Source organism: Sinocyclocheilus grahami, unplaced genomic scaffold (assembly GCF_001515645.1).
Source record: "Sinocyclocheilus grahami isolate Dianchi unplaced genomic scaffold, SAMN03320097.WGS_v1.1 scaffold1463.1, whole genome shotgun sequence".
In the NCBI taxonomy this organism is placed as follows: Eukaryota; Metazoa; Chordata; class Actinopteri; order Cypriniformes; family Cyprinidae; genus Sinocyclocheilus; species Sinocyclocheilus grahami.
Genome location: NW_015506642.1, coordinates 13,916 through 28,121, shown reverse-complemented (window position 1 = coordinate 28,121; position 14,206 = coordinate 13,916). Strand labels below are relative to the sequence as shown.

Sequence of the window (14,206 nt, the reverse complement as noted above, 5' to 3'; positions counted from 1 at the left end):
TGCAGTGCAAATGGAAGACTAAATAAGAGAATGAACGATCCTCTGCTGCCATCTAGTGGTCGCAGTGAGAATATCATGATATTCATTTTAACAGTATTTGTTTTTCTTCCAGGTGCCAGAAATCTTCCACTTAAGCATGCAATTTTTCCATGAGTTACTACCTCTATAAGTAAAACGAAAAAAATGCAGCTGTTCTTTAAATTGAATTTTACATTTCCCATTTTATAATAAAATTACAAATATATGAACAATTTCGAAGCATTGAGGCAAATGAATAATATACAGTAAATCCCTCCAAAATGACCTAACGGGGATGTTATGCAACACACTTTTCCCCCTTCTTTTGTCACTTTTCACCTTCTTTCCCTATGGCACTGAAAATGGGGGAGGGTGTTCAAACCTTAGACCCTTTTCCCCCCCCGACGAGTTTTTGCATCCTTCCATGCACAAGCTAGTTCATGGTCTTTTGGACATTGATTTGCAGCAGGGTTTCTGTGGGAGTTAGTGTTAAAGTATAGAATACAGGGGGCGCTAACACTGATCTTGCAAACCCCTCAGCAAACATGCAGTTGCGCCCCTGATGAGGATGTATCTTCAATGGCAACAAATTCCTATTGAAGCCAAAGAAAAAAAATTAGTTCAAAGTCAAATGCACAAACAATTCTTCTCATTTGACTTAACTTTTTTGGTGACCACATTGAAAGATATTCTGTCAAGACCCATTCACACCAGGAAAAATAACTATAACCATAACATTTTTGTGGATGTTTGTGGATGCTGCTTGGCATTAGTTATTGTTCTTGGAGTGAAAGAGTGGGGCTTCAGGACAGGATAGGGAAGCTCTGTGTTAATGTATAGGAATACACTTACCCCAAACATAGATCTGGGACAGGATCATGGAGTTTCTCCAGACAGCGTCATTGTCCTTGCTCATCGGGAACCAGAGGTGCAGCTGCGCTTTGAATTTGTGTTTGAGGACCTGGTACCATGACTGCAAACACAGAGGGTAAAAACAGATCAGATCAGAAGGAAAACCTCCAATTCTAAAAATGCACATAAACACAAATATTGTCATTTTGCATTATTGACACTATTTTCCTAATTAATGCTGTTCAGTTGCTTTGTCACAATCTGTATTGTTAAAAGCGCTATATAAATAAAGGTGACTTGACTTGACTTGACTTGACTTCTGATCATTAGATCTTCTGACACATCTTACACTTGTAAGGTCTTTTCACATCAAATGTAACGTCTGTAAAGTAACTTACAGAACCTTTTTCTTCCAGATTCATAAGGAAAGTAATTTTGTAAACCACATTGCTTTTCTTACCTATAAAGTACTATCAATACTTTAAAAGTGTATACAGTAAGTGAAGCAAGGGGGAACAAATTACAAGTAAGTTCAAGTAAGAGGATTTCTGACGTGTCTTTATCTTTAGTCTGGTCTTAGGATTTCTGGGAAAGAAGGAATGACAAAACCAGCATGCAGTGAATTCAACCTGAATTATTATAATTACCAATGTACCTTATTAAGACATGTAACTTAAAGTTGTACTTGCATTTCTTTTGTTGAAGGCTGCTGATGGCATTCTGTTGGTATTGCTTCAAGAGTAAGCACCTACGTCTCACTAAACTGGTTGAATCGGGTCCCTTTAGTATTGTTCTCGTTATCCCCGTCCACCTCATTATATGAAGGACAGTTGGAGGCTACATCTCAGCAACACAAATACAATGTTTAATTTGATAAAAATACATATAAAATGATCCAGTGCCAAACAGACTGTGAGACGCATTAAAAAAATACCAACCTTTTTGGAACAGGAACATTAAATACAGGCATGAACTCACCAGAAAGGGACCATCACCATCACACCATCTGGCTGTGTTTGAGGACAGTTAGCTGTCTGGAGGGCTGTCAAACATCTCTTTGACCTTAATAATATACACAATACTTCAGTTATGTTGTGTAAGAATATGCTTTATTTGGAATGAATCATAAGCAGGAAAATATAACATATATTTTTATGCTTACTTTTCTAATAGAAAAGTTTAATTATGCACAAATGAAAACACATACTTGTAGTTTTGATTCGTGAAAGAACTTCTCACTTTTACTGGCTTTAGGACGTGAAGGACACTCTCTTGTGCGTGGTTCAAGTTCTCAAGAATTATTTATGCTTTCTAGATGGCTGGGACATGAAAAACAATTTCACTGAAAAAGAATTATCACACTTTTTGAAAGAGCAACTTAACCTCCTCGCTTTTTGAAATGTGAGGTTTCGTTTGACATAATATCTTTCACATCAATCTTCATTTCTGACAGTTAAAGGATCCCTGTACTGGCTCACACAGACGATGACTGCCAGTAAACATGACAATTATAAACACTGTCATTTCTAAATTAAGACGTAAACATCTCTAAATAATAACATTTTTACCTTTGCCTTGGTATCAGCAGCTCACATAACTTATCTGGAGAAACAAAAACAAGCATGTGAAATACTACACTAATTGTAATATAAGTAATAGAAATACTAGATTTTTTAAAAAGTAATTAATGGACCATAATTATTGCACAAATATTATTTAGTACCAAAGGATCTCCTTAAAATATTAAATAAATATTATTGAACTAAAATATAGAACATTTATTTAACTGAAAAAGAGTCAAGTCACCTTTATTTATATAGCGCTTTTAACAATACAGATTGTGTCAAAGCAACTGTACAGCATTAATTAGGAGAATAGTGCGTCAATGATGCAAAAGGACAATAGTAAACACTCAATATTCAGTCAAAGACAGTTCATCATTGAATTCAGTGATGTCATCATCCAGCTCAGTTCAGTTTAAATAGTATCTGTGCAATCAAGTCGACGATATCGCTGGGAATTAAGTGTCCCCAACTAAGCAAGCCAGAGGAACCAAAACTCCATCGGTGACAGAATGGAGTAAAAACGTTGGGAGAAACCAGGCTCGGTCGGGGGGCCAGACGAAACCAGCAGTTCAGTTTCAGGCTGCAGCAAAGTCACATTGGGCAGAGGACTCAACAACAATGCATTTTATTTGAGGCAGTTATGACAGTCCGCCTGCAGCTACAAGAACCAAATCAGCCCTTTGCTGAAGACACAGTGCCGTATTTCCTTGTACAAACTGTCTGAAAACATGATGATTCGCCTGATTTTATTATCTGTGATTGATATGATTGACACAAGAAAGCAGATGAATCTTCATTAGATCTGGAGGATCTGCAGGGACTCATGTCTTTCTCCTTCATCTTTCTCTCTGTTAGATTCACGGGCCAGTTTAAACTGGGGGAGGAGCTGTTCCCGGAGGAGGTCGGCCATAACAAAATTATGGTGAAATGGGCAGCGAAGAGCTGCAAAGAAGAGGGCCGCTGCCAGAGAAGGTAAGAGAAGAACTGAAAAAACGTTAGTTGCACGGTTAATGCTAGGATTGATTTTAAAGCTCTAATTTTAACATGGAACTGCAGCAGTGTATCTTTGTGATCCTATTAGTCCTTACAGTCCACCACACACTCTCCATTCTGCTCACTCTTTTACTTCATCAGCCTTCATGTCGTGGGAGAAAGAGCTTCTTCATTCAAAGCCCTCAAGCTATGGAATGCCTTTCCTTCTACCATCAGAAATGCTTTAAATGCTGGTTAAGACACATTTAAGGTGGTTTTTAATTAACTGTTTTAATTGTTGTGTTTTGGGTTTAAGAAGAGCACATTACAAATAAAATGCTTTATGACAGTCCAGCTGCAGCTACAAGAACCAAATCAGCCCTTTGCTGAAGACACAGTGCCGTATTTCCTTGTACAAACTGTCTGAAAACATGATGATTCGCCTGATTTTATTATCTGTGATTGATATGATTGACACAAGAAAGCAGATGAATCTTCATTAGATCTGGAGGATCTGCAGGGACTCATGTCTTTCTCCTTCATCTTTCTCTCTGTTAGATTCACGGGCCAGTTTAAACTGGGGGAGGAGCTGTTCCCGGAGGAGGTCGGCCATAACAAAATTATGGTTAAAATGGGCAGCGGCCGAGGCAGCTCTCAAAGAGCTGCAAAGAAGAGGGCTGCTGCCAGAGAAGGTAAGAGAAGAACTGAAAGAGTCTGATGATTGAGAGGAACAGAAAGAGGAGAAATGGGAAGCTCTAGATCAGTGGTGTCAAACATATGGCCTGCAGGATGATTTGAACAATGATACAACATAATAAATAAGACATTATTTTGAAAATTAAACCGTGTATTTGCTAGAATATTTTGCTACAAATTAGTGTGACTTACGGCACATTTATTCCCATCCACTTCATTTTCTGTGTCTCATGATCTACTGGAGAGTTTCTCTCTGCTCTAGAGGACCAGCAGGACACAGCCATGACTGCTTGATAATGTCTTAAGGCATTCCCTCTCTGACCTCCAGCGTTATGCAAGAGCTCATGGAGAGCGAGTCCATTTTGAGACCACAGAGCCAACGGCCCCCCCCCCACACACAAAGGTACACACACGTTGTGTTTCCATGTATTATGGGGACATTCCATAGGCGTAAAGGTTTTTATACTGTATATTCTATCACCTTACACCTAAACCTACCCCTAAACCTTCTGCGCTTTTAGATTTTCAAAAAAAACTTAAACCTAAAAAATGTTTGGGGCCCGCTTTTCCTTGAGCAAAATGGAGGCAGCTGTCCAAGCAGACTTGGCTGTCCTGATTGGGGAAGAGGAAAAAGAGAGAGTGTCGACCAATCAGGTACACACACACACACACACACACACACACACAGTTGAACGCACTGCTTTTCAATGTATACTCCATTTGATAGCACACTATAGAGATTCATACAGCCGGTTCAGAGCTGACAGCTTGTGGAGAAACTAAGTAGTGTAAAACGATTCAGAGCACATGTGCGAGCTGCAGTACATTGTACACACAGTTACAAAAAGAAAGAGGTAGTGCGTGTACATTAAAGCATACTGTTCTGATGATGCACAGTACGTAAACCCTAGTGGGTGTAAAAAGTGAATTATACGTTTGGCTTCACAAACACTGAAACTCTGAATCTGCTGTCAGAAACACATTTCACACTCGAGCTCCATTCCTTTCTCCATTAACACCTGATCTGTGATGTTCACAGCCGTCCAGCAGCAGTTTCTCTCCCTGAACAAACCTGCCACCGTCCCCTAACGAGGAGAGATTATTATGATTATGAAGAACATCAGTATCATCAAGCTTTTCTATCAGCTCTTTCATTCAGCAGACTCTTGTTTGCTAAAGTAAAAACTGTGAGTCTGTCTGTAGTTCAGAGTTTAGCTCGTCCTATGATATGATTCACTTTCAGATCTGCTGTGCAAATTATTCACTTTCATTTTCAGATCGCAAAGATGGAAAGTGAAGAAAGTAAATGATACCCCTGACCCTTTCATTTCACAGTTTATTTTTAATTTAATTATATCAAATGTTATTTTTGCATTGAATGAAGTTTGTGGCACTCTGTGTTTCTTATCTTTCCTTAAATCATTTCTGCTGAAGGGAAGTGTTGTATTTTTTTGGTGCTCTAAAGGCCAGTTGGAGCGGCACAGAGACCTCCGCTGGCTTTCAGAGTCTGTCTCTCACAAACCGGTTCAATCAAGCACAGACCGGTCCAGTCTCTAGAGGATCTGGACGCCCCATGCAGGAAACACATCTAGTGATGAACTGAAGTTTCTCTCAACAGCTGCCGTTTCTGGAAACAGTTAGTTAGATCGTTGACATGATTGCAAAGATATTATTTAAACTGAGCTGGATGTTGACATCACTGAATTCAATGATGAACTGTCTTTAACTGAAAAATTAGTGTTTACTATTGTCATTTTGCATTATTGACACTATTTTCCTAATTAATGCTGTTCAGTTGCTTTGTCACAATCTGTATTGTTAAAAGCGCTATATAAATAAAGGTGACTTGACTTGAACCACTGCCACGTCTAACCTGAACGTAATCTATGTCAGCCGCATCAGTAAATCAGAGACGAGCCTCAGACACGTGTTTGTTAATGTACATGTTCAGATTGTTTAGCCAGAGTCTGAATGAAGCGTTTCGTTTCACATTATCAAGTCTCCCTGATTAAACATCTTAGATTTAAAACTGCGTAAGTTTAAGGCATTATAGGCACAACAGTATGGCTTTCTGTGAAGCTGCTTTGAAATTATATTTATTGTGTAAAGTGCTATATAAATAAATTTGACAAATTGGCTTAATTTTCGACCTGGTAATAAGATGCATTTCTGTGATCGTACGAGTGGTCAGCACTAAATACAGGCCGGATTTATAAAAAATAAACTTGGCGTAAATATGTACACACCATGCAGACATTCAAGAAGACCATGCGTACAAACTCTTTTTCCAGGAGTGAGAAAAGTAATGAAGTAAACGACGATTTTAAACTGTCGATACACACATTTACATTAAATATTCCACTCTCATTAATGGAAATAAACACTGAAATTACATAAAGTCATTACGCATAAGTTTACGCATATTTGTAGTGGATGCGCTTGATCACTTTTCCTGTGGTATGTTATGTTTTAATGACAGCGAGGAGTGCTATAGGTGCACAATCGTTCATCTTTAAATGAAACTGCAGATCTCATGTTATGAGAAAATATTTTTAGCGAGAACAATGATCAATGATGCGTACTTCAATATTGTGGCGGACACTGCTGGATTCAGTGGTCTATTGTTCGGTTTGAATAGGACCAATGATAATAGCTTACTGTACAACCAGAACTGCACGGAGGTGTTAATGTCGTGTGACGGCATCTCCACAACATTATGAAAAATACCACTGTATTTGAAAGATACAACTTGAAGAAAACAGTAAGATTAGCATGTTTCCTTTTTAAAATACTTTGTCAGTGACGTTGACAGTTTTATTTACACTTCAATAAATATAGGCCTATCTGTTTCCACTAAAAATAACTAAAAGATGTTCACCTTATCATCAAAACTGTATATATTTATGGCAATTTGGCCAGTGGAAATGAAAGATTAAATCTATTCTAAAATATTTATCTGAGAACTATTTTAAACCGTTTTTATGGATATTTTGATATATTTATTTTAAAACAAGGATACGGGATGATTTTTAGCAATAAAAATTGTGTATGCAATGAATGGCATTTATAGTCTGTATCTCATTTCCTTAATGTCTTGTACCTTTGACGGTGTTAAACATGGTGTCACGTGGATGGGAATATGCATGGAAATGATATGCAGATGAGGTTATGCATAGTAAAACTAGGCGTTGTAAGCTCCATATTTGGTGATTTCTGGAAGGAGTCGGGGTGGAGATGCACTCACGCACAATCTTCCCGACTGGGAATTATAAAGGAATTTTTGCGCAGGTTCTGGCATACGCCTGGTTTTATAAATCGGAAAACCTTTGTGCATACACAAAATCTAGCTTTTGTGCATACATACACTTTTAGGTTGAAATCTACAGAGAGTTTTATAAAGAAGACCCCTGCTCATGCAAACACAAATGTTTAAGATGAGTAGTGGTGCTATTTATTTGGTACAACATTGGCAACTGGTTTTTATCACTTTAGAAGCACCAAAAATTTAATTGTGTCAGTTGTTAAACAGCAAGTGGACCAGGCACATGGTGCAGATAAAATCACAGCGTCATCGTCCCCACAGATTTTAGGTTAGTTTGATTAACAAGTTAACAGCTTGATGGATGTATATTGCTTTTTGTGTTTGAACAAAGTATATTCGCTTATGAGTTGAGAGATAAACTGGTAGAAATATATCAATCGTTTTGCACGGTATAATGTAGCCTAAGCTTTTCATTTAAACCCATTTTAAGCATTGTGGTTGAATTTTTTTTTAACTGTTCAGGGACATCAAGCAGTGGGGTAGAATTCATTTTGGCAAATGCGCGTGTAACCCCTCTCTCCCGGGTCCTCACCGCCACACCTCGTTCTCGTTCCGAGAGGGTCTCCGGCATGGGAGGCGGATGCACTAACATGGAGGCTAAAGACTGCAGCCCTTAGCGTCAGTCGTTAGTGCGTCTCTTGAGATCAGGGGAGTGAGGTTTACCTGCACAGCATCTACTCGCTGGCCTCTGTTACACTCACCCCCCTAAACCTCACTCCCATCCGGGTCACGGCACCAATGTAACCCCTCTCTCCCGGGTCCTCACCGCCACACCTCGTTCTCGTTCCGAGAGGGTCTCCGGCCTGGGAGGCGGATGCACTAACATGGAGGCTAAAGACTGCAGCCCTTAGCGTCAGTCGTTAGTGCGTCTCTTGAGATCAGGGTAGTGAGGTTTACCTGCACAGCACCTACTCGCTGGCCTCCGTTACACGCGCATTAAGACGGTTACGGCCTGATTCGTGTGGCACGCGTACACCTGCTCGTACAGCGCCAGTCTAAACTTGAGTTATTTTTCGCGCCTTGTGCTTAAATGTTCAAATGCACAGTTATGTGTCAAAATGTCTCCTCGTCAACACAGTCATTTGTGCCTTAAATTAACGTTAATAGTTAAAGGCACAATATGTAAGATTTTTTAAATAAAATATCCAAAAACCACTAGAACAGTGTTATATATTTTGCTGACTTGTGTGCGCACGACTGTGGCATAATAAAAGCGCCGCTGCTTTCCAGCCATGTGTCGCGCTCGTTCAGCGCCTCATTTCGCTTTGACGGCTTTCAGCCTCACCCTGCTTTATTCTACTATGTTAATAAATCATTAGCTCATCCATGAACATGACTTCTGCCCGAGTCCCGTCGGATTGCATCGGCTGTGGGGATGAAGACCCCAACTCCCATGATCCCACACTCGGTCACGGTGTCATCAAACTACGCCTTTGTCTCTTTGTTTGTTTTGAATACGCGCTCTCTAGCGGCGAAAATTACATATTGTGCCTTTAAATATAAATCATGTGTAGTAGTAGGCTATATGAGATCCTATGATTAGATTTTAAAGGGATAGTTCACCCAAAAATGAAAATACTGTCATCATTTACTCAGTCTCAAGTTGTTCTAAACCTGTATTAATTTCTTAGTTCTCCTCAACATAAAAGAAGATATTTTGAAGAATGTTCGTAACTAGAAAGTTTCTGGTCCCCATTGACTCCAGTAGTGTATTTTGGTTTTCATACTATGGAAGTCATGGGGGCCCAGCAACTGTCTGATTACCAGTATTGTTCCAAATATATACTTTTACATTCATCAGCAGAAGGAAACTCATGCAGGTTTAGAACAACAACAGACCTTTCATTTTTGGGTCAGCTATTCCTCTAAAGCAGCCTAATTTAACTGCTGTTAAAATGTATGTCAATAATGTTAATCAAACATTAGAAAGAAAATCACTCACTGTCCTTGACTGAATCACTTTTGTAAAATAATTAAGAATGAATGTATATTGAATTTATACAGTGAAGACTATTCAGTTTATTTGTACATTTATTTTATACAATAACATTTCTTATTCAGTGCTTTAAGTGTTTCAAGTAGGTCTATTTTTTGTAATTTGTGGCTGTTTACTTGTTTTAAGTAGAAGCTTGTTTTTTTTTTATAATTAATGTATTTTTTAATATTGAAATTGGTAACAAGAATTATGAAATTTCAATGCATCAAAATACGATAAAAATCCTATTTAAATCCATATATATATTATATTTGTAATAGGGGGCCCTGCAGTAAGTCATAGCCCCGGAGCCTAGTAAGGTCTTAATGCGGCCCTGCATATGAGTAGTCAAGTGCAAAGACTGCAAGTGTGGTTATTTGGACAAGGGGACACTGTGGGTTTCCTCGCTTTCCATTGGACTAAACATACAATGCAATACTGCCACTGTGTGGACTATTGGTATAATCTCACTAGAAACCTCTATCGGGCTTTACCTCCAGCCCACTCTCCAGTGTTTGTAATTACAACATACATTTGTGATCTAATGTGGATTTTGGTCACTAAACGTTGTTGAAATGTTTTTTATATCCTTTTTATACCAATCTAATCACTACACCAGCTCATCATTTCTCATATAAGCATCCTTTATTGTTGTGAAACATAAAACAGACAAATTATATACTATCGTAATTGTGTGCTTATTAAATGTATGCTTCATGTGTAGAAACTCTGGGTTTGTTTGTTGTAAATATACTGTGCAGAAGTGTAGGGGAAGCTCGTCATTGGAAGAGACATGGCGGGTTATGAACACATGATATGAGTGACAGGTAAGCAGCGAATGGGTTAGAGTCAGAGAAACACAGGCAGATGGCACCTTGAAGCAGCTAATGCTCATCAGATCGTGTAAATCAGTGGAAAATTAATAGAAATTATGATTCCGCCTAAAGAAATATTAAGTAAATGTATAAATACATCAGTATTTCTCTACGTATGGACGCTATGTGAACAAATAAACCGCAGCAGACCTAACAGAATATGAATGCGTGTCGATATTCTAGTCAAAATGTTAAAAAATACAGATTGATTATTTTGCACTCCTGACAAAACTGAAGAAATTAGTCACTGCAACCGGGTTTCATCATAAACGGTGGTTGAAGCTAGAATTTTAAATCTAACAACACAGTTCATCCAGATTGGGTAAGAGTGTGATGTTTTAAGGTGCAGTGAATGTTATACATTGGGTTGTCAACTTGGGAAAAATAAGGGACAATCGTGATTTTTCATAGAAAAATAAGGCACACAAACACACATGCATTTTATATATACAGTATATATATATATATATATATATATAGAGAGAGAGAGAGAGAGAGAGAGAGAGTGTTTATTACGCTGATCAAGGCTGTATTTATTTGATACAGAATACAGAAAAACCAGCAATATGGTGAAACATTATTGCAATTTCTAATATTTGTTTCCTGTTTTAATATACTTTCAAATATAATTTATTTCTGTGACACAACGCTGATTTTTTAGCATCATTACTCCAGTCTTAGAGTCACATGATCCTTCAGAACTCATTCTAATATGCTGATTTATCATCAGTTGAAACTGTTGTTGCTTAAAATTTTTTGGAACCTGTGATACTTTCTTTTTAGGATTCTTTGATAATAAAAAGTTAAAAAGAACAGCATTTATTCAGAATAGAAATCTTTTCTAACAATATGTTTTATCACTTTTTATACATTTAACACATCCTTGCTGAATATATGAATTAATATCTTTAAAATTTACTGACACCAATCTTTTCAATGGTAGTGTATATTGTAGCAACATTTCTATTTGTGTGTGTAAGAAAATGCATATTTTTCAATTAAAGAGAACTTATAGAATTATTATGGGCTGCTTTTGGTGCTTGACACTTCATTGGTCATTTTGTGTTTTAAGAATGAGATCCAAGGTTAAGAATACGCTGGAAGTTACTTAATGTAAATCGTTTTATCTATTTAACAACATTAATAGTGAAAGATGACTTCCCTTATTAATCACGTCTTCCCTCAGGTAAAATGCATGTTTTCTTGTGTGGCTGGACGTTGGACTCATGAAAAATAATCACGTTGTTTAGAGCATTCCGCTTGTTCTTAAAGCCTTTCTCATTCACAAATCAAACACTTGTCCAAAAAGAGTGATTAATTCTCAATTTAGAGTTAGTTATTTGTATGGTCTAGGTCAGAGGTTTTCAACCTTTTAGAACATGCGCCCCCCCAAGTTTGTCTAATTTCACTCATGCCCCCCCCCAACACTGTATTCACACCGAATTACTTTATTAACGTCAACATAACGCAAATATCCATTAAAGCAGCGAATAATTTTTCTTTTGCTCTTTTTGATTAACATTTATATAAGTCCAAGTACCTTGGTTATTTGATTCAATTAATTTCTGTTAGCTTGCGTCACTGTCAATGGTTTTGCCCATCGCTATAAATGCACACTAGCTGGACTAGGCCAGATTTATCAGTATGAGATAGCAGTTGCAGTGTAAGGATGCAGAAAGAGATTGTCATGCTTGAAATTATGTGCCTGCTTCAATCATTGGACGGTAGTGTTTTTTTTTTCTCCTCATTTGTTATTTGATTATTTACCTTGATTGATTCCCTTGATGGTTCTTTTTAATAAATGAAAACCTATATCCAGTAAATGTTAGGAGTTGATTTATTTATTTATTTTTCTTAACCATCTTGTTGAAGGTGGAAGAAAGCATGCAGCTGTTTGAATGATTGAAAGACAGCTGATCTGCATCAAGAGAGAAATGGCATCGGATGAGAAGCTCAGCCAGTGTTTGGTTTCATACCAGTGTCTTTCCTCTTCATCTGTGGTATTTTCACACATTATTATTATTATTATTATTATTATTATTTATTATGTATTTTTTGTAAGAATAAATCTCTGCTTTTTAACTTGATGTTTGTTTTATGTACAGACAAACTGTGATTCAAGCTCCTCTGAGTTGATCATTCCTCAGACAGTTGCAAACACTACCTTGTTGTCATGGGCGGAGACTATACAATGCATGGTAACTCCAATACAGAGCTTATTGCTTGACTGTGAAACTCCTGGGTTTCACATAATCTGCTCTGTTTTTTTGTTCTTTCAGATCCTTTGCCTTTCTAGGCATTGTGTGAGTGTTCACTGTGGTGTTTGGTGAGGTTAAGCCGTGTTTCAGTATTTGTGAGATGTTAGATCTGAATTTATGAGGAACCTTGCACCAACAGGTGAAATTATAGTTTCTGAAGTGTAGACGGTTCTAATTTGATTATTGCTGTAAAATTGTTCAAGTGTCTTGTTGTATTACAATTTTGTGGCTTTTAAATGTTGTACATTAATAGCCTTTTGGTTTTTGTGTCTTGTCTTCAAATAAGATGCTTTTTATTTATTTTTTTCCCTTCTGTGAGCATCAGCATGACTCTTACATTCTATTACTGAAGTGACCATGGTTTTAGACCCTATACCGAATCTATCAATATTTAACTGCTTTGTCTCTGCTGCCTCCACTATATATATATATATATATATATATATATATATATATATTTATATTTGAATGTACAACTAAGAAGTGTTAAGAGTTTGAGGTTCTTTTTTTCCCTTCCCTTTCAAGCTGAATGAACGAAGTGGCATGGATGGTCAGTGTCACCTTGTGTATGCTTGGTTTCCTAACTTTATAGAGAAAGTTAGTCTATAATGCAGCTTTTAACCCTGCTTTTGTATGTTTCTTTAATTTCCTGTTTAAGGAATTCTAACTGCTTCTGTAGACCAATGTTCTCTCCAATAGCTGTGCTGTTTCGGTACTGAACCACAGCCTTTCACACTCCTTTGGACTGTGACTATGTAGGGCAACCAGCAACAAAGCTGTCGTCATTCCTGCTTTTCATCTCTGCCGGTCAGAGACAACGCAACATTAAGGCTGACAAATATTGGTCCCCAGATAACGCTGCAACTGTATTCGCCCTCGATGGACCTTTCTCCCATACTTCTCACTCAACTGTGCATGTTAAGTATAATCCCATGACTTCCTAATCATGCCAAAATGCATTTCTTGATGCGGTCAATTCTTTTGTCTTGGTCGCAGTTGGTAAGTTCTGTGCAATTTAATCACCTACTGAGATGATGCTGTAAGTATTGGCAGCTTCTCCATTTAAATTTCTTCCTTGACCATATTGGTCCCTGCACCAACAGGTCAACTCATGCAACACCCTCCAGTCTCTTGCTCTCAAATGGTATGCTTGACCCTTGGACCAAGGTAAAGTCTCTTGTCAACCAGTCTAGCTTTGGAAGCAGTATTTCCTTTCTGAAGAACACCTTGAATCTGTTTTTAGCTCTTCAAGGAGGGTGAATGTTCTCACCATGTGTCTTCAATACATCCCCCGTTTACCAAATGCAGAAGTATAACTGCACCCATAGACCAACTGTGCAGCTGCTGGTTGGCTGTTAACGCTGACTTCACCTTTCCACTCAAAGCACCACATTTGGTTTTGACTGAGACATGGAGATCTGCACAACACCGCAACTCCCTCTGTGCTCGATAGACTTTCACACTCCTCAACCACCTGAATTACCTTAAGCGCAAGCATTATGCATTTATAGCACATACTCGCAGTCCACACAGGCATGTGAGACTATGGGAAGTTCATGTAGTTTTAGTGATTGAGATCTTGAGTTTCAGTTATTGTAGAGTCAAACATCAGAACTGTTCAAAAGTGTTTTTTCTTTTTTTTTTTTTTTTTTTTTTTTTTTTTTCTTTTTCTT

The 14,206-nt window shown here is 37.8% G+C and overlaps 1 long non-coding RNA gene across 2 annotated transcripts in view; it reads left to right on the top strand.

Moving 5' to 3' along the window:
* The first annotated feature begins 11,920 nt into the window (after nucleotides 1–11,920).
* LOC107570473 (uncharacterized) overlaps nucleotides 11,921–14,206 on the top strand; it is a 7,043-nt gene continuing 4,757 nt past the window's right edge. The window contains exons 1-4 of one of the 2 annotated variants that reach the window (XR_001607040.1): nucleotides 11,921–11,999; nucleotides 12,148–12,275; nucleotides 12,381–12,473; nucleotides 12,555–12,694. This is a non-coding gene — a long non-coding RNA (uncharacterized lncRNA). Of the gene's footprint in view, nucleotides 12,000–12,147; nucleotides 12,276–12,380; nucleotides 12,474–12,554; nucleotides 12,695–14,206 lie in introns of those variants that run through there. The other variant, XR_001607039.1, reaches the window with a different exon arrangement.